The sequence below is a fragment of the Ambystoma mexicanum genome, chromosome 1p (genome assembly GCF_040938575.1).
Source record: "Ambystoma mexicanum isolate Mex_15411 chromosome 1p, UKY_AmexF1_1, whole genome shotgun sequence".
Classification (NCBI taxonomy): Eukaryota; Metazoa; Chordata; class Amphibia; order Caudata; family Ambystomatidae; genus Ambystoma; species Ambystoma mexicanum.
Genome location: NC_090921.1, coordinates 1,026,266,371 through 1,026,291,289, shown reverse-complemented (window position 1 = coordinate 1,026,291,289; position 24,919 = coordinate 1,026,266,371). Strand labels below are relative to the sequence as shown.

The window sequence follows — 24,919 nt, the reverse complement described above, 5'->3', positions numbered from 1 at the left end:
TTGCTAGAGTTGATATGCCAAGCCTTCGATAGCTCAGTTGGTAGAGGGGAGGACTGTAGTGGTAAAACAGGCATCCTTAGGTCGCTGGTTCAAATCCGGCTCGAAGGACTCTTGCCAAATGCACATTTTATTGAATACTTGGAAAGTAAAATACTTGGAAAGTAAAATAACAGACAATTTATAATTATATTATATTTCATCACTGAAAATAGATGCCTTTTGCTTTGAGGCTGTGGCCACGTTATTTTTCTGTCCAACACGAATCTTCATTGGTTTCCTGTCAGGTGTTTTGGATCCCCATCTCTTGCTATGAACTGGCAAAACAGCAGAATCCCCTTGACAATCTTGATTTCTCAAGGGAAATGAGAGAACACTATACACCATCCAAGATATTAAAATATTGTCAAGGCCCAACACGGCTGAATACTCTGAGCTGATGGCCTGTGAGGCGCCGCCTTTCAACTTTTCCCCCTTAGTATAGTGGTCATTAACATGCGGGAGAATGCGGAGGGGGTCATTTTTTTAATTGGGAACTGATGTGCTTTTACTCAATTCAGGAACCTCACAAGCCAAATTTGTAGTATTTTGCACGAATTGCAAGAGATGTTTACAAGTGGACGGTTGAAGTGGAAGCTCGTATTGAGTTTGCTAGAGAATGATTTGCCAAGCCTTCGATAGCTCGTCGCTGATTCAAATCCGGCTCAAAGGACTTTTGCCAAATGCACATTTTATTGAATACTTGGAAAGTAAAATACTTGGAAAGCAAAATAACAGACAATTTATAATTATATTATATTTCATCACTGAAAATAGATGCCTTTTGCTTTGAGGCTGTGGCCACATTATTTTTCTGTCCGACACCAATCTTCGTTGTTTTCCTGTGAGGTATTTTGGATCCCCATCTCTTGCTATGAACTGACAAAACAGCAGAATCCCCTTGACAATCTTGATTTCTCAAGGGAAATGGGAGAACACTATACACCATCCAAGATATTAAAATATTGTCAAGGCCGAACACTGATGAATACTCTGAGGAGATGGCCTGTGAGGCGCCGCCTTTCAACTTTTCCTCCTTTGTATGGTGGTCAGTAACATGCGGGAGACTGCGGAGGGGGTCATTTTTTAAATTGTGAACTGATGTGCTTTTAATCAATTCGGGAACGTCACAAGCCAAATTTGTAGTATTTTGCACGAATTGCAAGAGATGTTTACAAGTCGACGGTTGAAGTGGAAGCTCGTATTGAGTTTGCTAGAAAACAATTTGCCAAGCCTTCGATAGCTCAGTCGGTAGAGCGGAGGACTATAGTGGTAAAACAGGCATCCTTAGGTCGCTGGTTCAAATCTGGCTCGAAGGACTTTTGCCAAATGCACATTTTATTAAATACTTGGAAAGTAAAATAACAGACAATTTATAATTATATTATATTTCATCACTGAAAATAGATGCCTTTTGCTTTGAGGCTGTGGCCACGTTATTTTTCTGTCCGACACCAATCTTCGTTGTTTTCCTGTGAGGTATTTTGGATCCCCATCTCTTGCTATGAACTGACAAAACAGCAGAATCCCCTTGACAATCTTGATTTCTCAAGGGAAATGGGAGAACACTATACACCATCCAAGATATTAAAATATTGTCAAGGCCGAACACTGATGAATACTCTGAGGAGATGGCCTGTGAGGCGCCGCCTTTCAACTTTTCCTCCTTTGTATGGTGGTCAGTAACATGCGGGAGACTGCGGAGGGGGTCATTTTTTAAATTGTGAACTGATGTGCTTTTACTCAATTCGGGAACCTCACAAGCCAAATTTGTAGTATTTTGCACGAATTGCAAGAGATGTTTGAATGTCGACGGTTGAAGTGGAAGCTCGTATTGAGCTTGCTAGAGACTGATGTGCCAAGCCTTCGATAGCTCAGTTGGTAGAGCGGAGGACTGTAGTGGTAAAACAGGCATCCTTAGGTCGCTGGTTCAAATCCAGCTCGAAGGACTTTTGCCAAATGCACATTTTATTGAATACTTGGAAAGTAAAATACTTGGAAAGTAAAATAACAGACAATTTATAATTATATTATATTTCATCACTGAAAATAGATGCCTTTTGCTTTGAGGCTGTGGCCACGTTATTTTTCTGTCCAACACGAATCTTCATTGGTTTCCTGTGAGGTGTTTTGGATCCCCATCTCTTGCTATGAACTGGCAAAACAGCAGAATCCCTTTGACAATCTTGATTTCTCAAGAGAAATGAGAGAACACTATACACCATCCAAGATATTAAAATATTGTCAAGGCCCAACGCGGCTGAATACTCTGAGGAGATGGCCTGTGAGGTGCCGACTTTCAACTTTTCCCCCTGAGTATGGTGGTCAGTAACATGCGGGCGACTGCGGAGGGGGTCATTTTTTTAATTGGGAACTGATGTGCTTTTACTCAATTCGGGAACCTCACAAGCCAAATTTGTAGTATTTTGCACGAATTGCAAGAGATGTTTACAAGTGGACGGTTGAAGTGGAAGCTCGTATTGAGTTTGCTAGAGAATGATTTGCCAAGCCTTCGATAGCTCGTCGCTGATTCAAATCCGGCTCAAAGGACTTTTGCCAAATGCACATTTTATTGAATACTTGGAAAGTTAAATACTTGGAAAGTAAAATAACAGACAATTTATAATTATATTATATTTCATCACTGAAAATAGATGCCTTTTGCTTTGAGGCTGTGACCACCTTATTTTTCTGTCCAACACAAATCTTCATTGGTTTCCTGTGAGGTGTTTTGGATCCCCATCTCTTGCTATGAACTGGCAAAACAGCAGAATCCCCTTGACAATCTTGATTTCTCAAGGGAAATGAGAGAACACTATACACCATCCAAGATATTAAAATATTGTCAAGGCCCAACGCGGCTGAATACTCTGAGGAGATGGCCTGTGAGGTGCCGCCTTTCAACTTTTCCCCCTTAGTATGGTGGTCAGTAACATGCGGGAGACTGCGGAGGGGGTCATTTTTTTAATTGGGAACTGATGTGCTTTTACTCAATTCGGGAACCTCACAAGCCAAATTTGTAGTATTTTGCACGAATTGCAAGAGATGTTTACAAGTCGACGGTTGAAGTGGAAGCTCGTATTGAGTTTGCTAGAGTTGATATGCCAAGCCTTCGATAGCTCAGTTGGTAGAGGGGAGGACTGTAGTGGTAAAACAGGCATCCTTAGGTCGCTGGTTCAAATCCGGCTTGAAGGACTCTTGCCAAATGCACATTTTATTGAATACTTGGAAAGTAAAATAACAGACAATTTATAATTATATTATATTTCATCACTGAAAATAGATGCCTTTTGCTTTGAGGCTGTGGCCACGTTATTTTTCTGTCCAACACGAATCTTCATTGGTTTCCTGTCAGGTGTTTTGGATCCCCATCTCTTGCTATGAACTGGCAAAACAGCAGAATCCCCTTGACAATCTTGATTTCTCAAGGGAAATGAGAGAACACTATACACCATCCAAGATATTAAAATATTGTCAAGGCCCAACACGGCTGAATACTCTGAGGAGATGGCCTGTGAGGCGCCGCCTTTCAACTTTTCCCCCTTAGTATAGTGGTCATTAACATGCGGGAGACTGCGGAGGGGGTCATTTTTTTAATTGGGAACTGATGTGCTTTTACTCAATTCGGGAACCTCACAAGCCAAATTTGTGGTATTTTGCACGAATTGCAAGAGATGTTTACAAGTGGACGGTTGAAGTGGAAGCTCGTATTGAGTTTGCTAGAGAATGATTTGCCAAGCCTTCGATAGCTCGTCGCTGATTCAAATCCGGCTCAAAGGACTTTTGCCAAATGCACATTTTATTGAATACTTGGAAAGTAAAATACTTGGAAAGTAAAATAACAGACAATTTATAATTATATTATATTTCATCACTGAAAATAGATGCCTTTTGCTTTGAGGCTGTGGCCACATTATTTTTCTGTCCGACACCAATCTTCGTTGTTTTCCTGTGAGGTATTTTGGATCCCCATCTCTTGCTATGAACTGACAAAACAGCAGAATCCCCTTGACAATCTTGATTTCTCAAGGGAAATGGGCGAACACTATACACCATCCAAGATATTAAAATATTGTCAAGGCCGAACACTGATGAATACTCTGAGGAGATGGCCTGTGAGGCGCCGCCTTTCAACTTTTCCTCCTTTGTATGGTGGTCAGTAACATGCGGGAGACTGCGGAGGGGGTCATTATTTAATTTGTGAACTGATGTGCTTTTACTCAATTCGGGAACGTCACAAGCCAAATTTGTAGTATTTTGCACGAATTGCAAGAGATGTTTACAGGTCGACGGTTGAAGTGGAAGCTCGTATTGAGTTTGCTAGAGAACGATTTGCCAAGCCTTTGATAGCTCAGTTGGTAGAGTGGAGGACTATAGTGGTAAAACAGGCATCCTTAGGTCGCTGGTTCAAATCCGGCTCGAAGGACTTTTGCCAAATGCACATTTTATTGAATACTTGGAAAGTAAAATACTTGGAAAGTAAAATAACAGACAATTTATAATTATATTATATTTCATCACTGAAAATAGATGCCTTTTGCTTTGAGGCTGTGACCACCTTATTTTTCTGTCCAACACAAATCTTCATTGGTTTCCTGTGAGGTGTTTTGGATCCCCATCTCTTGCTATGAACTGGCAAAACAGCAGAATCCCCTTGACAATCTTGATTTCTCAAGGGAAATGAGAGAACACTATACACCATCCAAGATATTAAAATATTGTCAAGGCCCAACGCGGCTGAATACTCTGAGGAGATGGCCTGTGAGGTGCCGCCTTTCAACTTTTCCCCCTTAGTATGGTGGTCAGTAACATGCGGGAGACTGCGGAGGGGGTCATTTTTTTAATTGGGAACTGATGTGCTTTTACTCAATTCGGGAACCTCACAAGCCAAATTTGTAGTATTTTGCACGAATTGCAAGAGATGTTTACAAGTCGACGGTTGAAGTGGAAGCTCGTATTGAGTTTGCTAGAGAATGATTTGCCAAGCCTTCGAAAGCTCAGTTGGTAGAGCGGAGGACTGTAGTGGTAAAACAGGCATCCTTAGGTCGCTGGTTCAAATCCGGCTCGAAGGACTTTTGCCAAATGCAAATTTTATTGAATACTTGGAAAGTAAAATACTTGGAAAATAAAATAACAGACAATTTATAATTATATTATATTTCATCACTGAAAATAGATGCCTTTTGCTTTGAGGCTGTGGCCACGTTATGTTTCTGTCCAACACCAATCTTCATTGGTTTCCTGTGAGGTGTTTCAGATCCCCATCTCTTGCTATGAACTGGCAAAACAGCAGAATCCCCTTGACAATCTTGATTTCTCAAGGGAAATGAGAGAACAGTATACACCATCCAAGATATTAAAATATTGTCAAGGCCCAACACGGCTGAATACTCTGAGGAGATGGCCTGTGAGGCGCCGCCTTTCAACTTTTCCCCCTTAGTATGGTGGTCAGTAACATGCGGGAGACTGCGGAGGGGGTCATTTTTTTCATTGGGAACTGATGTGCTTTTACTCAATTCGGGAACGTCACAAGCCAAATTTGTAGTATTTTGCACGAATTCCAAGAGATGTTTACAAGTCGACGGTTGAAGTGGAAGCTCGTATTGAGTTTGCTAGAGAACGATTTGCCAAGCCTTCGATAGCTCAGTTGGTAGAGCAGAGGACTGTAATGGTAAAACAGGCATCCTTAGGTGGCTGGTTCAAATCCGGCTCGAAGGACTTTTGCCAAATGCACATTTTATTGAATACTTGGAAAGTAAAATACTTGGAAAGTAAAATAACAGACAATTTATAATTATATTATATTTCATCACTGAAAATAGATGCCTTTTGCTTTGAGGCTGTGGCCACGTTATTTTTCTGTCCGACACCAATCTTCGTTGGTTTCCTGTGAGGTATTTTGGATCCCCATCTCTTGCTATGAACTGACAAAACAGCAGAATCCCCTTGACAATCTTGATTTCTCAAGGGAAATGGGAGAACACTATACACCATCCAAGATATTAAAATATTGTCAAGGCCGAACACTGATGAATACTCTGAGGAGATGGCCTGTGAGGCGCCGCCTTTCAACTTTTCCTCCTTTGTATGGTGGTCAGTAACATGCGGGAGACTGCGGAGGGGGTCATTTTTTTAATTGTGAACTGATGTGCTTTTACTCAATTCGGGAACCTCACAAGCCAAATTTGTAGTATTTTGCACGAATTACAAGAGATGTTTGAATGTCGACGGTTGAAGTGGAAGCTCGTATTGAGCTTGCTAGAGACTGATTTGCCAAGCCTTTGATAGCTCAGTTGGTAGAGCGGAGGACTATAGTGGTAAAACAGGCATCCTTAGGTCGCTGGTTCAAATCCGGCTCGAAGGACTTTTGCCAAATGCAAATTTTATTGAATACTTGGAAAGTAAAATACTTGGAAAATAAAATAACAGACAATTTATAATTATATTATATTTCATCACTGAAATATGATGCCTTTTGCTTTGAGGCTGTGGCCACGTTATGTTTCTGTCCAACACCAATCTTCATTGGTTTCCTGTGAGGTGTTTCAGATCCCCATCTCTTGCTATGAACTGGCAAAACAGCAGAATCCCCTTGACAATCTTGATTTCTCAAGGGAAATGAGAGAACAGTATACACCATCCAAGATATTAAAATATTGTCAAGGCCCAACACGGCTGAATACTCTGAGGAGATGGCCTGTGAGGCGCCGCCTTTCAACTTTTCCCCCTTAGTATGGTGGTCAGTAACATGCGGGAGACTGCGGAGGGGGTCATTTTTTTCATTGGGAACTGATGTGCTTTTACTCAATTCGGGAACGTCACAAGCCAAATTTGTAGTATTTTGCACGAATTGCAAGAGATGTTTACAAGTCGACGGTTGAAGTGGAAGCTCGTATTGAGTTTGCTAGAGAACGATTTGCCAAGCCTTCGATAGCTCAGTTGGTAGAGCAGAGGACTGTAATGGTAAAACAGGCATCCTTAGGTGGCTGGTTCAAATCCGGCTCGAGGGACTTTTGCCAAATGCACATTTTATTGAATACTTGGAAAGTAAAATACTTGGAAAGTAAAATAACAGACAATTTATAATTATATTATATTTCATCACTGAAAATAGATGCCTTTTGCTTTGAGGCTGTGGCCACGTTATTTTTCTGTCCGACACCAATCTTCGTTGGTTTCCTGTGAGGTATTTTGGATCCCCATCTCTTGCTATGAACTGACAAAACAGCAGAATCCCCTTGACAATCTTGATTTCTCAAGGGAAATGGGAGAACACTATACACCATCCAAGATATTAAAATATTGTCAAGGCCGAACACTGATGAATACTCTGAGGAGATGGCCTGTGAGGCGCCGCCTTTCAACTTTTCCTCCTTTGTATGGTGGTCAGTAACATGCGGGAGACTGCGGAGGGGGTCATTTTTTTAATTGTGAACTGATGTGCTTTTACTCAATTCGGGAACCTCACAAGCCAAATTTGTAGTATTTTGCACGAATTGCAAGAGATGTTTACAAGTCGACGGTTGAAGTGGAAGCTCGTATTGAGTTTGCTAGAGAATGATTTGCCAAGCCTTCGAAAGCTCAGTTGGTAGAGCGGAGGACTGTAGTGGTAAAACAACAGACAATTTATAATTATATTATATTTCATCACTGAAAATAGATGCCTTTTGCTTTGAGGCTGTGACCACCTTATTTTTCTGTCCAACACAAATCTTCATTGGTTTCCTGTGAGGTGTTTTGGATCCCCATCTCTTGCTATGAACTGGCAAAACAGCAGAATCCCCTTGACAATCTTGATTTCTCAAGGGAAATGAGAGAACACTATACACCATCCAAGATATTAAAATATTGTCAAGGCCCAACGCGGCTGAATACTCTGAGGAGATGGCCTGTGAGGTGCCGCCTTTCAACTTTTCCCCCTTAGTATGGTGGTCAGTAACATGCGGGAGACTGCGGAGGGGGTCATTTTTTTAATTGGGAACTGATGTGCTTTTACTCAATTCGGGAACCTCACAAGCCAAATTTGTAGTATTTTGCACGAATTGCAAGAGATGTTTACAAGTCGACGGTTGAAGTGGAAGCTCGTATTGAGTTTGCTAGAGTTGATATGCCAAGCCTTCGATAGCTCAGTTGGTAGAGGGGAGGACTGTAGTGGTAAAACAGGCATCCTTAGGTCGCTGGTTCAAATCCGGCTTGAAGGACTCTTGCCAAATGCACATTTTATTGAATACTTGGAAAGTAAAATAACAGACAATTTATAATTATATTATATTTCATCACTGAAAATAGATGCCTTTTGCTTTGAGGCTGTGGCCACGTTATTTTTCTGTCCAACACGAATCTTCATTGGTTTCCTGTCAGGTGTTTTGGATCCCCATCTCTTGCTATGAACTGGCAAAACAGCAGAATCCCCTTGACAATCTTGATTTCTCAAGGGAAATGAGAGAACACTATACACCATCCAAGATATTAAAATATTGTCAAGGCCCAACACGGCTGAATACTCTGAGGAGATGGCCTGTGAGGCGCCGCCTTTCAACTTTTCCCCCTTAGTATAGTGGTCATTAACATGCGGGAGACTGCGGAGGGGGTCATTTTTTTAATTGGGAACTGATGTGCTTTTACTCAATTCGGGAACCTCACAAGCCAAATTTGTGGTATTTTGCACGAATTGCAAGAGATGTTTACAAGTGGACGGTTGAAGTGGAAGCTCGTATTGAGTTTGCTAGAGAATGATTTGCCAAGCCTTCGATAGCTCGTCGCTGATTCAAATCCGGCTCAAAGGACTTTTGCCAAATGCACATTTTATTGAATACTTGGAAAGTAAAATACTTGGAAAGTAAAATAACAGACAATTTATAATTATATTATATTTCATCACTGAAAATAGATGCCTTTTGCTTTGAGGCTGTGGCCACATTATTTTTCTGTCCGACACCAATCTTCGTTGTTTTCCTGTGAGGTATTTTGGATCCCCATCTCTTGCTATGAACTGACAAAACAGCAGAATCCCCTTGACAATCTTGATTTCTCAAGGGAAATGGGCGAACACTATACACCATCCAAGATATTAAAATATTGTCAAGGCCGAACACTGATGAATACTCTGAGGAGATGGCCTGTGAGGCGCCGCCTTTCAACTTTTCCTCCTTTGTATGGTGGTCAGTAACATGCGGGAGACTGCGGAGGGGGTCATTTTTTAAATTGTGAACTGATGTGCTTTTACTCAATTCGGGAACGTCACAAGCCAAATTTGTAGTATTTTGCACGAATTGCAAGAGATGTTTACAGGTCGAAGGTTGAAGTGGAAGCTCGTATTGAGTTTGCTAGAGAACGATTTGCCAAGCCTTTGATAGCTCAGTTGGTAGAGTGGAGGACTATAGTGGTAAAACAGGCATCCTTAGGTCGCTGGTTCAAATCCGGCTCGAAGGACTTTTGCCAAATGCACATTTTATTGAATACTTGGAAAGTAAAATACTTGGAAAGTAAAATAACAGACAATTTATAATTATATTATATTTCATCACTGAAAATAGATGCCTTTTGCTTTGAGGCTGTGACCACCTTATTTTTCTGTCCAACACAAATCTTCATTGGTTTCCTGTGAGGTGTTTTGGATCCCCATCTCTTGCTATGAACTGGCAAAACAGCAGAATCCCCTTGACAATCTTGATTTCTCAAGGGAAATGAGAGAACACTATACACCATCCAAGATATTAAAATATTGTCAAGGCCCAACGCGGCTGAATACTCTGAGGAGATGGCCTGTGAGGTGCCGCCTTTCAACTTTTCCCCCTTAGTATGGTGGTCAGTAACATGCGGGAGACTGCGGAGGGGGTCATTTTTTTAATTGGGAACTGATGTGCTTTTACTCAATTCGGGAACCTCACAAGCCAAATTTGTAGTATTTTGCACGAATTGCAAGAGATGTTTACAAGTCGACGGTTGAAGTGGAAGCTCGTATTGAGTTTGCTAGAGAATGATTTGCCAAGCCTTCGAAAGCTCAGTTGGTAGAGCGGAGGACTGTAGTGGTAAAACAGGCATCCTTAGGTCGCTGGTTCAAATCCGGCTCGAAGGACTTTTGCCAAATGCAAATTTTATTGAATACTTGGAAAGTAAAATACTTGGAAAATAAAATAACAGACAATTTATAATTATATTATATTTCATCACTGAAAATAGATGCCTTTTGCTTTGAGGCTGTGGCCACGTTATGTTTCTGTCCAACACCAATCTTCATTGGTTTCCTGTGAGGTGTTTCAGATCCCCATCTCTTGCTATGAACTGGCAAAACAGCAGAATCCCCTTGACAATCTTGATTTCTCAAGGGAAATGAGAGAACAGTATACACCATCCAAGATATTAAAATATTGTCAAGGCCCAACACGGCTGAATACTCTGAGGAGATGGCCTGTGAGGCGCCGCCTTTCAACTTTTCCCCCTTAGTATGGTGGTCAGTAACATGCGGGAGACTGCGGAGGGGGTCATTTTTTTCATTGGGAACTGATGTGCTTTTACTCAATTCGGGAACGTCACAAGCCAAATTTGTAGTATTTTGCACGAATTCCAAGAGATGTTTACAAGTCGACGGTTGAAGTGGAAGCTCGTATTGAGTTTGCTAGAGAACGATTTGCCAAGCCTTCGATAGCTCAGTTGGTAGAGCAGAGGACTGTAATGGTAAAACAGGCATCCTTAGGTGGCTGGTTCAAATCCGGCTCGAAGGACTTTTGCCAAATGCACATTTTATTGAATACTTGGAAAGTAAAATACTTGGAAAGTAAAATAACAGACAATTTATAATTATATTATATTTCATCACTGAAAATAGATGCCTTTTGCTTTGAGGCTGTGGCCACGTTATTTTTCTGTCCGACACCAATCTTCGTTGGTTTCCTGTGAGGTATTTTGGATCCCCATCTCTTGCTATGAACTGACAAAACAGCAGAATCCCCTTGACAATCTTGATTTCTCAAGGGAAATGGGAGAACACTATACACCATCCAAGATATTAAAATATTGTCAAGGCCGAACACTGATGAATACTCTGAGGAGATGGCCTGTGAGGCGCCGCCTTTCAACTTTTCCTCCTTTGTATGGTGGTCAGTAACATGCGGGAGACTGCGGAGGGGGTCATTTTTTTAATTGTGAACTGATGTGCTTTTACTCAATTCGGGAACCTCACAAGCCAAATTTGTAGTATTTTGCACGAATTACAAGAGATGTTTGAATGTCGACGGTTGAAGTGGAAGCTCGTATTGAGCTTGCTAGAGACTGATTTGCCAAGCCTTTGATAGCTCAGTTGGTAGAGCGGAGGACTATAGTGGTAAAACAGGCATCCTTAGGTCGCTGGTTCAAATCCGGCTCGAAGGACTTTTGCCAAATGCAAATTTTATTGAATACTTGGAAAGTAAAATACTTGGAAAATAAAATAACAGACAATTTATAATTATATTATATTTCATCACTGAAAATAGATGCCTTTTGCTTTGAGGCTGTGGCCACGTTATGTTTCTGTCCAACACCAATCTTCATTGGTTTCCTGTGAGGTGTTTCAGATCCCCATCTCTTGCTATGAACTGGCAAAACAGCAGAATCCCCTTGACAATCTTGATTTCTCAAGGGAAATGAGAGAACAGTATACACCATCCAAGATATTAAAATATTGTCAAGGCCCAACACGGCTGAATACTCTGAGGAGATGGCCTGTGAGGCGCCGCCTTTCAACTTTTCCCCCTTAGTATGGTGGTCAGTAACATGCGGGAGACTGCGGAGGGGGTCATTTTTTTCATTGGGAACTGATGTGCTTTTACTCAATTCGGGAACGTCACAAGCCAAATTTGTAGTATTTTGCACGAATTGCAAGAGATGTTTACAAGTCGACGGTTGAAGTGGAAGCTCGTATTGAGTTTGCTAGAGAACGATTTGCCAAGCCTTCGATAGCTCAGTTGGTAGAGCAGAGGACTGTAATGGTAAAACAGGCATCCTTAGGTGGCTGGTTCAAATCCGGCTCGAGGGACTTTTGCCAAATGCACATTTTATTGAATACTTGGAAAGTAAAATACTTGGAAAGTAAAATAACAGACAATTTATAATTATATTATATTTCATCACTGAAAATAGATGCCTTTTGCTTTGAGGCTGTGGCCACGTTATTTTTCTGTCCGACACCAATCTTCGTTGGTTTCCTGTGAGGTATTTTGGATCCCCATCTCTTGCTATGAACTGACAAAACAGCAGAATCCCCTTGACAATCTTGATTTCTCAAGGGAAATGGGAGAACACTATACACCATCCAAGATATTAAAATATTGTCAAGGCCGAACACTGATGAATACTCTGAGGAGATGGCCTGTGAGGCGCCGCCTTTCAACTTTTCCTCCTTTGTATGGTGGTCAGTAACATGCGGGAGACTGCGGAGGGGGTCATTTTTTTAATTGTGAACTGATGTGCTTTTACTCAATTCGGGAACCTCACAAGCCAAATTTGTAGTATTTTGCACGAATTACAAGAGATGTTTGAATGTCGACGGTTGAAGTGGAAGCTCGTATTGAGCTTGCTAGAGACTGATTTGCCAAGCATTTGATAGCTCAGTTGGTAGAGCGGAGGACTATAGTGGTAAAACAGGCATCCTTAGGTCGCTGGTTCAAATCCGGCTCGAAGGACTTTTGCCAAATGCACATTTTATTGAATACTTGGAAAGTAAAATACTTGGAAAGTAAAATAACAGACAATTTATAATTATATTATATTTCATCACTGAAAATAGATGCCTTTTGCTTTGAGGCTGTGACCACCTTATTTTTCTGTCCAACACAAATCTTCATTGGTTTCCTGTGAGGTGTTTTGGATCCCCATCTCTTGCTATGAACTGGCAAAACAGCAGAATCCCCTTGACAATCTTGATTTCTCAAGGGAAATGAGAGAACACTATACACCATCCAAGATATTAAAATATTGTCAAGGCCCAACGCGGCTGAATACTCTGAGGAGATGGCCTGTGAGGTGCCGCCTTTCAACTTTTCCCCCTTAGTATGGTGGTCAGTAACATGCGGGAGACTGCGGAGGGGGTCATTTTTTTAATTGGGAACTGATGTGCTTTTACTCAATTCGGGAACCTCACAAGCCAAATTTGTAGTATTTTGCACGAATTGCAAGAGATGTTTACAAGTCGACGGTTGAAGTGGAAGCTCGTATTGAATTTGCTAGAGTTGATATGCCAAGCCTTCGATAGCTCAGTTGGTAGAGGGGAGGACTGTAGTGGTAAAACAGGCATCCTTAGGTCGCTGGTTCAAATCCGGCTCGAAGGACTCTTGCCAAATGCACATTTTATTGAATACTTGGAAAGTAAAATACTTGGAAAGTAAAATAACAGACAATTTATAATTATATTATATTTCATCACTGAAAATAGATGCCTTTTGCTTTGAGGCTGTGGCCACGTTATTTTTCTGTCCAACACGAATCTTCATTGGTTTCCTGTCAGGTGTTTTGGATCCCCATCTCTTGCTATGAACTGGCAAAACAGCAGAATCCCCTTGACAATCTTGATTTCTCAAGGGAAATGAGAGAACACTATACACCATCCAAGATATTAAAATATTGTTAAGGCCCAACACGGCTGAATACTCTGAGGAGATGGCCTGTGAGGCGCCGCCTTTCAACTTTTCCCCCTTAGTATGGTGGTCATTAACATGCAGGAGACTGCGGAGGGGGTCATTTTTTTAATTGGGAACTGATGTGCTTTTACTCAATTCGGGAACCTCACAAGCCAAATTTGTAGTATTTTGCACGAATTGCAAGAGATGTTTACAAGTCGACGGTTGAAGTGGAAGCTCGTATTGAGTTTGCTAGAGAATGATTTGCCAAGCCTTCGAAAGCTCAGTTGGTAGAGCGGAGGACTGTAGTGTTAAAACAGGCATCCTTAGGTCGCTGGTTCAAATCCGGCTCGAGGGACTTTTGCCAAATGCAAATTTTATTGAATACTTGGAAAGTAAAATACTTGGAAAATAAAATAACAGACAATTTATAATTATATTATATTTCATCACTGAAAATAGATGCCTTTTGCTTTGAGGCTGTGGCCACGTTATGTTTCTGTCCAACACCAATCTTCATTGGTTTCCTGTGAGGTGTTTCAGATCCCCATCTCTTGCTATGAACTGGCAAAACAGCAGAATCCCCTTCACAATCTTGATTTCTCAAGGGAAATGAGAGAACAGTATACACCATCCAAGATATTAAAATATTGTCAAGGCCCAACACGGCTGAATACTCTGAGGAGATGGCCTGTGAGGCGCCGCCTTTCAACTTTTCCCCCTTAGTATGGTGGTCAGTAACATGCGGGAGACTGCGGAGGGGGTCATTTTTTTCATTGGGAACTGATGTGCTTTTACTCAATTCGGGAACGTCACAAGCCAAATTTGTAGTATTTTGCACGAATTGCAAGAGATGTTTACAAGTCGACGGTTGAAGTGGAAGCTCGTATTGAGTTTGCTAGAGAACGATTTGCCAAGCCTTCGATAGCTCAGTTGGTAGAGCAGAGGACTGTAATGGTAAAACAGGCATCCTTAGGTGGCTGGTTCAAATCCGGCTCGAGGGACTTTTGCCAAATGCACATTTTATTGAATACTTGGAAAGTAAAATACTTGGAAAGTAAAATAACAGACAATTTATAATTATATTATATTTCATCACTGAAAATAGATGCCTTTTGCTTTGAGGCTGTGGCCACGTTATTTTTCTGTCCAACACGAATCTTCATTGGTTTCCTGTCAGGTGTTTTGGATCCCCATCTCTTGCTATGAACTGGCAAAACAGCAGAATCCCCTTGACAATCTTGATTTCTCAAGGGAAATGAGAGAACACTATACACCATCCAAGATATTAAAATATTGTTAAGGCCCAACACGGCTGAATACTCTGAGGAGATGGCCTGTGAGGCGCCGCCTTTCAACTTTTCCCCCTTAGTATGGTGGTCATTAACATGCAGGAGACTGCGGAGGGGGTCATTTTTTTAATTGGGAACTGATGTGCTTTTACTCAATTCGGGAACCTCACAAGCCAAATTTGTAGTATTTTGCACGAATTGCAAGAGATGTTTACAAGTCGACGGTTGAAGTGGAAGCTCGTATTGAGTTTGCTAGAGAATGATTTGCCAAGCCTTCGAAAGCTCAGTTGGTAGAGCGGAGGACTGTAGTGTTAAAACAGGCATCCTTAGGTCGCTGGTTCAAATCCGGCTCGAGGGACTTTTGCCAAATGCAAATTTTATTGAATACTTGGAAAGTAAAATACTTGGAAAATAAAATAACAGACAATTTATAATTATATTATATTTCATCACTGAAAATAGATGCCTTTTGCTTTGAGGCTGTGGCCACGTTATGTTTCTGTCCAACACCAATCTTCATTGGTTTCCTGTGAGGTGTTTCAGATCCCCATCTCTTGCTATGAACTGGCAAAACAGCAGAATCCCCTTGACAATCTTGATTTCTCAAGGGAAATGAGAGAACAGTATACACCATCCAAGATATTAAAATATTGTCAAGGCCCAACACGGCTGAATACTCTGAGGAGATGGCCTGTGAGGCGCCGCCTTTCAACTTTTCCCCCTTAGTATGGTGGTCAGTAACATGCGGGAGACTGCGGAGGGGGTCATTTTTTTCATTGGGAACTGATGTGCTTTTACTCAATTCGGGAACGTCACAAGCCAAATTTGTAGTATTTTGCACGAATTGCAAGAGATGTTTACAAGTCGACGGTTGAAGTGGAAGCTCGTATTGAGTTTGCTAGAGAACGATTTGCCAAGCCTTCGATAGCTCAGTTGGTAGAGCAGAGGACTGTAATGGTAAAACAGGCATCCTTAGGTGGCTGGTTCAAATCCGGCTCGAGGGACTTTTGCCAAATGCACATTTTATTGAATACTTGGAAAGTAAAATACTTGGAAAGTAAAATAACAGACAATTTATAATTATATTATATTTCATCACTGAAAATAGATGCCTTTTGCTTTGAGGCTGTGGCCACGTTATTTTTCTGTCCGACACCAATCTTCGTTGGTTTCCTGTGAGGTATTTTGGATCCCCATCTCTTGCTATGAACTGACAAAACAGCAGAATCCCCTTGACAATCTTGATTTCTCAAGGGAAATGGGAGAACACTATACACCATCCAAGATATTAAAATATTGTCAAGGCCGAACACTGATGAATACTCTGAGGAGATGGCCTGTGAGGCGCCGCCTTTCAACTTTTCCTCCTTTGTATGGTGGTCAGTAACATGCGGGAGACTGCGGAGGGGGTCATTTTTTTAATTGTGAACTGATGTGCTTTTACTCAATTCGGGAACCTCACAAGCCAAATTTGTAGTATTTTGCACGAATTGCAAGAGATGTTTGAATGTCGACGGTTGAAGTGGAAGCTCGTATTGAGCTTGCTAGAGACTGATTTGCCAAGCCTTTGATAGCTCAGTTGGTAGAGCGGAGGACTATAGTGGTAAAACAGGCATCCTTAGGTCGCTGGTTCAAATCCGGCTCGAAGGACTTTTGCCAAATGCACATTTTATTGAATACTTGGAAAGTAAAATACTTGGAAAGTAAAATAACAGACAATTTATAATTATATTATATTTCATCACTGAAAATAGATGCCTTTTGCTTTGAGGCTGTGACCACCTTATTTTTCTGTCCAACACAAATCTTCATTGGTTTCCTGTGAGGTGTTTTGGATCCCCATCTCTTGCTATGAACTGGCAAAACAGCAGAATCCCCTTGACAATCTTGATTTCTCAAGGGAAATGAGAGAACACTATACACCATCCAAGATATTAAAATATTGTCAAGGCCCAACGCGGCTGAATACTCTGAGGAGATGGCCTGTGAGGTGCCGCCTTTCAACTTTTCCCCCTTAGTATGGTGGTCAGTAACATGCGGGAGACTGCGGAGGGGGTCATTTTTTTAATTGGGAACTAATGTGCTTTTACTCAATTCGGGAACCTCACAAGCCAAATTTGTAGTATTTTGCACGAATTGCAAGAGATGTTTACAAGTCGACGGTTGAAGTGGAAGCTCGTATTGAGTTTGCTAGAGTTGATATGCCAAGCCTTCGATAGCTCAGTTGGTAGAGGGGAGGACTGTAGTGGTAAAACAGGCATCCTTAGGTCGCTGGTTCAAATCCGGCTCGAAGGACTCTTGCCAAATGCACATTTTATTGAATACTTGTAAAGTAAAATACTTGGAAAGTAAAATAACAGACAATTTATAATTATATTATATTTCATCACTGAAAATAGATGCCTTTTGCTTTGAGGCTGTGGCCACGTTATTTTTCTGTCCAACACGAATCTTCATTGGTTTCCTGTCAGGTGTTTTGGATCCCCATCTCTTGCTATGAACTGGCAAAACAGCAGAATCCCCTTGACAATCTTGATTTCTCAAGGGAAATGAGAGAACACTATACACCATCCAAGATATTAAAATATTGTCAAGGCCCAACACGGCTGAATACTCTGAGCTGATGGCCTGTGAGGCGCCGCCTTTCAACTTTTCCCCCTTAGTATAGTGGTCATTAACATGCGGGAGACTGCGGAGGGGGTCATTTTTTTAATTGGGAACTGATGTGCTTTTACTCAATTCGGGAACCTCACAAGCCAAATTTGTAGTATTTTGCACGAATTGCAAGAGATGTTTACAAGTGGACGGTTGAAGTGGAAGCTCGTATTGAGTTTGCTAGAGAATGATTTGCCAAGCCTTCGATAGCTCGTCGCTGATTCAAATCCGGCTCAAAGGACTTTTGCCAAATGCACATTTTATTGAATACTTGGAAAGTAAAATACTTGGAAAGTAAAATAACAGACAATTTATAATTATATTATATTTCATCACTGAAAATAGATGCCTTTTGCTTTGAGGCTGTGGCCACGTTATTTTTCTGTCCGACACCAATCTTCGTTGGTTTCCTGTGACGTGTTTTGGATCCCCATCTCTTGCTATGAACTGACAAAACAGCAGAATCCCCTTGACAATCTTGATTTCTCAAGGGAAATGAGAGAACACTATAAAATATTGTCAAGGCCCAACGCGGCTGAATACTCTGAGGAGATGGCCTGTGAGGTGCCGCCTTTCAACTTTTCCCCCTTAGTATGGTGGTCAGTAACATGCGGGAGACTGCGGAGGGGGTCATTTTTTTAATTGGGAACTGATGTGCTTTTACTCAATTCGGGAACCTCACAAGCCAAATTTGTAGTATTTTGCACGAATTGCAAGAGATGTTTGAATGTCGACGGTTGAAGTGGAAGCTCGTATTGAGCTTGCTAGAGACTGATTTGCCAAGCCTTCGATAGCTCAGTTGGTAGAGCGGAGGACTGTAGTGGTAAAACAGGCATCCTTAGGTCGCTGGTTCAAATCCAGCTCGAAGGACTTTTGCCAAATGCACATTTTATTGAATACTTGGAAAGTAAAATACTTGGAAAGTAAAATAACAGACAATTTATAATTATATTATATTTCATCACTGAAAATAGATGCCTTTTGCTTTGAGGCTGTGGCCACGTTATTTTTCTGTCCAACACGAATCTTCATTGGTTTCCTGTGAGGTGTTTTGGATCCCCATCTCTTGCTATGAACTGGCAAAACAGCAGAATCCCCTTGACAATCTTGATTTCTCAAGAGAAATGAGAGAACACTATACACCATCCAAGATATTAAAATATTGTCAAGGCCCAACGCGGCTGAATACTCTGAGGAGATGGCCTGTGAGGTGCCGACTTTCAACTTTTCCCCCTGAGTATGGTGGTCAGTAACATGCGGGCGACTGCGGAGGGGGTCATTTTTTTAATTGGGAACTGATGTGCTTTTACTCAATTCGGGAACCTCACAAGCCAAATTTGTAGTATTTTGCACGAATTGCAAGAGATGTTTACAAGTCGACGGTTGAAGTGGAAGCTCGTATTGAGTTTGCTAGAGTTGATTTGCCAAGCCTTCGATAGCTCAGTTGGTAGAGCGGAGGACTGTAGTAGTAAAACAGGCATCCTTAGGTCACTGGTTCAAATCCGGTTCGAAGGACTTTTGCCAAATGCACATTTTATTGAATACTTGGAAAGTAAAATACTTGGAAAGTAAAATAACAGACAATTTATAATTATATTATATTTCATCACTGAAAATAGATGCCTTTTGCTTTGAGGCTGTGGCCACGTTATTTTTCTGTCCAACACGAATCTTCATTGGTTTCCTGTCAGGTGTTTTGGATCCCCATCTCTTGCTATGAACTGGCAAAACAGCAGAATCCCCTTGACAATCTTGATTTCTCAAGAGAAATGAGAGAACACTATACACCATCCAAGATATTAAAATATTGTCAAGGCCCAACGCGGCTGAATACTCTGAGGAGATGGCCTGTGAGGTGCCGCCTTTCAACTTTTCCCCCTTAGTATGGTGGTCAGTAACATGCGGGAGACTGCGGAGGGGGTCATTTTTTTAATTGGGAACTGATGTGCTTTTACTCAATTCGGGAACCTCACAAGCCAAATTTGTAGTATTTTGCACGAATTGCAAGAGATGTTTGAATGTCGACGGTTGAAGTGGAAGCTCGTATTGAGCTTGCTAGAGACTGATTTGCCAAGCCTTCGATAGCTCAGTTGGTAGAGCGGAGGACTGTAGTGGTAAAACAGGCATCCTTAGGTCGCTGGTTCAAATCCAGCTCGAAGGACTTTTGCCAAATGCACATTTTATTGAATACTTGGAAAGTAAAATACTTGGAAAGTAAAATAACAGACAATTTATAATTATATTATATTTCATCACTGAAAATAGATGCCTTTTGCTTTGAGGCTGTGGCCACGTTATTTTTCTGTCCAACACGAATCTTCATTGGTTTCCTGTGAGGTGTTTTGGATCCCCATCTCTTGCTATGAACTGGCAAAACAGCAGAATCCCCTTGACAATCTTGATTTCTCAAGAGAAATGAGAGAACACTATACACCATCCAAGATATTAAAATATTGTCAAGGCCCAACGCGGCTGAATACTCTGAGGAGATGGCCTGTGAGGTGCCGACTTTCAACTTTTCCCCCTGAGTATGGTGGTCAGTAACATGCGGGCGACTGCGGAGGGGGTCATTTTTTTAATTGGGAACTGATGTGCTTTTACTCAATTCGGGAACCTCACAAGCCAAATTTGTAGTATTTTGCACGAATTGCAAGAGATGTTTACAAGTCGACGGTTGAAGTGGAAGCTCGTATTGAGTTTGCTAGAGTTGATTTGCCAAGCCTTCGATAGCTCAGTTGGTAGAGCGGAGGACTGTAGTAGTAAAACAGGCATCCTTAGGTCACTGGTTCAAATCCGGTTCGAAGGACTTTTGCCAAATGCACATTTTATTGAATACTTGGAAAGTAAAATACTTGGAAAGTAAAATAACAGACAATTTATAATTATATTATATTTCATCACTGAAAATAGATGCCTTTTGCTTTGAGGCTGTGCCCATGTTATTTTTCTGTCCAACACGAATCTTCATTGGTTTCCTGTCAGGTGTTTTGGATCCCCATCTCTTGCTATGAACTGGCAAAACAGCAGAATCCCCTTGACAATCTTGATTTCTCAAGGGAAATGAGAGAACACTATACACCATCCAAGATATTAAAATATTGTCAAGGCCCAACACGGCTGAATACTCTGAGGAGATGGCCTGTGAGGCGCCGCCTTTCAACTTTTCCCCCTTAGTATAGTGGTCATTAACATGCGGGAGACTGCGGACGGGGTCATTTTTTTAATTGGGAACTGATGTGCTTTTACTCAATTCGGGAACCTCACAAGCCAAATTTGTAGTATTTTGCACGAATTGCAAGAGATGTTTACAAGTGGACGGTTGAAGTGGAAGCTCGTATTGAGTTTGCTAGAGAATGATTTGCCAAGCCTTCGATAGCTCGTCGCTGATTCAAATCCGGCTCAAAGGACTTTTGCCAAATGCACATTTTATTGAATACTTGGAAAGTAAAATACTTGGAAAGTAAAATAACAGACAATTTATAATTATATTATATTTCATCACTGAAAATAGATGCCTTTTGCTTTGAGGCTGTGACCACCTTATTTTTCTGTCCAACACAAATCTTCATTGGTTTCCTGTGAGGTGTTTTGGATCCCCATCTCTTGCTATGAACTGGCAAAACAGCAGAATCCCCTTGACAATCTTGATTTCTCAAGGGAAATGAGAGAACACTATACACCATCCAAGATATTAAAATATTGTCAAGGCCCAACGCGGCTGAATACTCTGAGGAGATGGCCTGTGAGGTGCCGCCTTTCAACTTTTCCCCCTTAGTATGGTGGTCAGTAACATGCGGGAGACTGCGGAGGGGGTCATTTTTTTAATTGGGAACTGATGTGCTTTTACTCAATTCGGGAACCTCACAAGCCAAATTTGTAGTATTTTGCACGAATTGCAAGAGATGTTTACAAGTCGACGGTTGAAGTGGAAGCTCGTATTGAGTTTGCTAGAGGTGATATGCCAAGCCTTCGATAGCTCAGTTGGTAGAGGGGAGGACTGTAGTGGTAAAACAGGCATCCTTAGGTCGCTGGTTCAAATCCGGCTTGAAGGACTCTTGCCAAATGCACATTTTATTGAATACTTGGAAAGTAAAATACTTGGAAAGTAAAATAACAGACAATTTATAATTATATTATATTTCATCACTGAAAATAGATGCCTTTTGCTTTGAGGCTGTGGCCACGTTATTTTTCTGTCCAACACGAATCTTCATTGGTTTCCTGTCAGGTGTTTTGGATCCCCATCTCTTGCTATGAACTGGCAAAACAGCAGAATCCCCTTGACAATCTTGATTTCTCAAGGGAAATGAGAGAACACTATACACCATCCAAGATATTAAAATATTGTCAAGGCCCAACACGGCTGAATACTCTGAGGAGATGGCCTGTGAGGCGCCGCCTTTCAACTTTTCCCCCTTAGTATAGTGGTCATTAACATGCGGGAGACTGCGGAGGGGGTCATTTTTTTAATTGGGAACTGATGTGCTTTTACTCAATTCGGGAACCTCACAAGCCAAATTTGTAGTATTTTGCACGAATTGCAAGAGATGTTTACAAGTGGACGGTTGAAGTGGAAGCTCGTATTGAGTTTGCTAGAGAATGATTTGCCAAGCCTTCGATAGCTCGTCGCTGATTCAAATCCGGCTCAAAGGACTTTTGCCAAATGCACATTTTATTGAATACTTGGAAAGTAAAATACTTGGAAAGTAAAATAACAGACAATTTATAATTATATTATATTTCATCACTGAAAATAGATGCCTTTTGCTTTGAGGCTGTGGCCACATTATTTTTCTGTCCGACACCAATCTTCGTTGTTTTCCTGTGAGGTATTTTGGATCCCCATCTCTTGCTATGAACTGACAAAACAGCAGAATCCCCTTGACAATCTTGATTTCTCAAGGGAAATGGGAGAACACTATACACCATCCAAGATATTAAAATATTGTCAAGGCCGAACACTGATGAATACTCTGAGGAGCTGGCCTGTGAGGCGCCGCCTTTCAACTTTTCCTCCTTTGTATGGTGGTCAGTAACATGCGGGAGACTGCGGAGGGGGTCATTTTTTAAATTGTGAACTGATGTGCTTTTACTCAATTCGGGAACCTCACAAGCCAAATTTGTAGTATTTTGCACGAATTGCAAGAGATGTTTACAAGTCGACGGTTGAAGTGGAAGCTCGTATTGAGTTTGCTAGAGAACGATTTGCCAAGCCTTCGATAGCTCAGTTGGTAGAGCGGAGGACTATAGTGGTAAAACAGGCATCCTTAGGTCGCTGGTTCAAATCCGGCTCGAAGGACTTTTGCCAAATGCACATTTTATTGAATACTTGGAAAGTAAAATACTTGGAAAGTAAAATAACAGACAATTTATAATTATATTATATTTCATCACTGAAAATAGATGCCTTTTGCTTTGAGGCTGTGGCCACGTTATTTTTCTGTCCGACACCAATCTTCGTTGTTTTCCTGTGAGGTATTTTGGATCCCCATCTCTTGCTATGAACTGACAAAACAGCAGAATCCCCTTGACAATCTTGATTTCTCAAGGGAAATGGGAGACACTATACACCATCCAAGATATTAAAATATTGTCAAGGCCGAACACTGATGAATACTCTGAGGAGATGGCCTGTGAGGCGCCGCCTTTCAACTTTTCCTCCTTTGTATGGTGGTCAGTAACATGCGGGAGACTGCGGAGGGGGTCATTTTTTAAATTGTGAACTGATGTGCTTTTACTCAATTCGGGAACCTCACAAGCCAAATTTGTAGTATTTTGCACGAATTGCAAGAGATGTTTGAATGTCGACGGTTGAAGTGGAAGCTCGTATTGAGCTTGCTAGAGACTGATTTGCCAAGCCTTCGATAGCTCAGTTGGTAGAGCGGAGGACTGTAGTGGTAAAACAGGCATCCTTAGGTCGCTGGTTCAAATCCGGCTCGAAGTACTTTTGCCAAATGCACATTTTATTGAATACTTGGAAAGTAAAATACTTGGAAAGTAAAATAACAGACAATTTATAATTATATTATATTTCATCACTGAAAATAGATGCCTTTTGCTTTGAGGCTGTGACCACGTTATTTTTCTGTCCAACAAGAATCTTCATTGGTTTCCTGTGAGGTGTTTTGGATCCCCATCTCTTGCTATGAACTGGCAAAACAGCAGAATCCCCTTGACAATCTTGATTTCTCAAGAGAAATGAGAGAACACTATACACCATCCAAGATATTAAAATATTGTCAAGGCCCAACGCGGCTGAATACTCTGAGGAGATGGCCTGTGAGGTGCCGCCTTTCAACTTTTCCCCCTTAGTATGGTGGTCAGTAACATGCGGGAGACTGCGGAGGGGGTCATTTTTTTAATTGGGAACTAATGTGCTTTTACTCAATTCGGGAACCTCACAAGCCAAATTTGTAGTATTTTGCACGAATTGCAAGAGATGTTTACAGTTCGACGGTTGAAGTGGAAGCTCGTATTGAGTTTGCTAGAGTTGATATGCCAAGCCTTCGATAGCTCAGTTGGTAGAGGGGAGGACTGTAGTGGTAAAACAGGCATCCTTAGGTCGCTGGTTCAAATCCGGCCCGAAGGACTCTTGCCAAATGCACATTTTATTGAATACTTGGAAAGTAAAATACTTGGAAAATAACATAACAGACAATTTATAATTATATTATATTTCATCACTGAAAATAGATGCCTTTTGCTTTGAGGCTGTGGCCACGTTATTTTTCTGTCCAACACGAATCTTCATTGGTTTCCTGTGAGGTGTTTTGGATCCCCATCTCTTGCTATGAACTGGCAAAACAGCAGAATCCCCTTGACAATCTTGATTTCTCAAGAGAAATGAGAGAACACTATACACCATCCAAGATATTAAAATATTGTCAAGGCCCAACGCGGCTGAATACTCTGAGGAGATGGCCTGTGAGGTGCCGACTTTCAACTTTTCCCCCTGAGTATGGTGGTCAGTAACATGCGGGCGACTGCGGAGGGGGTCATTTTTTTAATTGGGAACTGATGTGCTTTTACTCAATTCGGGAACCTCACAAGCCAAATTTGTAGTATTTTGCACGAATTGCAAGAGATGTTTACAAGTCGACGGTTGAAGTGGAAGCTCATATTGAGTTTGCTAGAGTTGATTTGCCAAGCCTTCGATAGCTCAGTTGGTAGAGCGGAGGACTATAGTGGTAAAACAGGCATCCTTAGGTCGCTGGTTCAAATCCGGCTCGAAGGACTTTTGCCAAATGCACATTTTATTGAATACTTGGAAAGTAAAATACTTGGAAAGTAAAATAACAGACAATTTATAATTATATTATATTTCATCACTGAAAATAGATG

General features: G+C 41.3%; 14 non-coding genes across 14 annotated transcripts; all 14 read left to right on the top strand.

Moving 5' to 3' along the window:
• The first annotated feature begins 1,269 nt into the window (after positions 1-1,269).
• On the top strand, positions 1,270-1,355 carry TRNAY-AUA (transfer RNA tyrosine (anticodon AUA)). The gene is given in 2 exon segments: positions 1,270-1,306; positions 1,320-1,355. It is a non-coding gene; the product is annotated as a tRNA-Tyr (tRNA).
• Positions 1,356-1,899: 544 nt separating this feature from the next.
• TRNAY-GUA (transfer RNA tyrosine (anticodon GUA)) lies at positions 1,900-1,985 on the top strand. The gene is given in 2 exon segments: positions 1,900-1,936; positions 1,950-1,985. It is a non-coding gene; the product is annotated as a tRNA-Tyr (tRNA).
• Positions 1,986-4,376: 2,391 nt separating this feature from the next.
• Positions 4,377-4,462, top strand: TRNAY-AUA (transfer RNA tyrosine (anticodon AUA)). The gene is given in 2 exon segments: positions 4,377-4,413; positions 4,427-4,462. It is a non-coding gene; the product is annotated as a tRNA-Tyr (tRNA).
• Positions 4,463-6,314: 1,852 nt separating this feature from the next.
• Positions 6,315-6,400, top strand: TRNAY-AUA (transfer RNA tyrosine (anticodon AUA)). Its single transcript is given in 2 exon segments — positions 6,315-6,351; positions 6,365-6,400. It is a non-coding gene; the product is annotated as a tRNA-Tyr (tRNA).
• A 2,982-nt stretch (positions 6,401-9,382) lies between these two features.
• TRNAY-AUA (transfer RNA tyrosine (anticodon AUA)) lies at positions 9,383-9,468 on the top strand. Its single transcript is given in 2 exon segments — positions 9,383-9,419; positions 9,433-9,468. It is a non-coding gene; the product is annotated as a tRNA-Tyr (tRNA).
• Positions 9,469-11,320: 1,852 nt separating this feature from the next.
• TRNAY-AUA (transfer RNA tyrosine (anticodon AUA)) lies at positions 11,321-11,406 on the top strand. Its single transcript is given in 2 exon segments — positions 11,321-11,357; positions 11,371-11,406. It is a non-coding gene; the product is annotated as a tRNA-Tyr (tRNA).
• A 1,206-nt stretch (positions 11,407-12,612) lies between these two features.
• Positions 12,613-12,698, top strand: TRNAY-AUA (transfer RNA tyrosine (anticodon AUA)). The gene is given in 2 exon segments: positions 12,613-12,649; positions 12,663-12,698. It is a non-coding gene; the product is annotated as a tRNA-Tyr (tRNA).
• A 3,789-nt stretch (positions 12,699-16,487) lies between these two features.
• Positions 16,488-16,573, top strand: TRNAY-AUA (transfer RNA tyrosine (anticodon AUA)). The gene is given in 2 exon segments: positions 16,488-16,524; positions 16,538-16,573. It is a non-coding gene; the product is annotated as a tRNA-Tyr (tRNA).
• A 1,789-nt stretch (positions 16,574-18,362) lies between these two features.
• TRNAY-GUA (transfer RNA tyrosine (anticodon GUA)) lies at positions 18,363-18,448 on the top strand. The gene is given in 2 exon segments: positions 18,363-18,399; positions 18,413-18,448. It is a non-coding gene; the product is annotated as a tRNA-Tyr (tRNA).
• Positions 18,449-19,007: 559 nt separating this feature from the next.
• Positions 19,008-19,093, top strand: TRNAY-GUA (transfer RNA tyrosine (anticodon GUA)). Its single transcript is given in 2 exon segments — positions 19,008-19,044; positions 19,058-19,093. It is a non-coding gene; the product is annotated as a tRNA-Tyr (tRNA).
• Positions 19,094-19,653: 560 nt separating this feature from the next.
• On the top strand, positions 19,654-19,739 carry TRNAY-GUA (transfer RNA tyrosine (anticodon GUA)). Its single transcript is given in 2 exon segments — positions 19,654-19,690; positions 19,704-19,739. It is a non-coding gene; the product is annotated as a tRNA-Tyr (tRNA).
• A 559-nt stretch (positions 19,740-20,298) lies between these two features.
• Positions 20,299-20,384, top strand: TRNAY-GUA (transfer RNA tyrosine (anticodon GUA)). The gene is given in 2 exon segments: positions 20,299-20,335; positions 20,349-20,384. It is a non-coding gene; the product is annotated as a tRNA-Tyr (tRNA).
• A 2,407-nt stretch (positions 20,385-22,791) lies between these two features.
• TRNAY-AUA (transfer RNA tyrosine (anticodon AUA)) lies at positions 22,792-22,877 on the top strand. Its single transcript is given in 2 exon segments — positions 22,792-22,828; positions 22,842-22,877. It is a non-coding gene; the product is annotated as a tRNA-Tyr (tRNA).
• Positions 22,878-24,726: 1,849 nt separating this feature from the next.
• On the top strand, positions 24,727-24,812 carry TRNAY-AUA (transfer RNA tyrosine (anticodon AUA)). Its single transcript is given in 2 exon segments — positions 24,727-24,763; positions 24,777-24,812. It is a non-coding gene; the product is annotated as a tRNA-Tyr (tRNA).
• Positions 24,813-24,919: the final 107 nt, after the last annotated feature.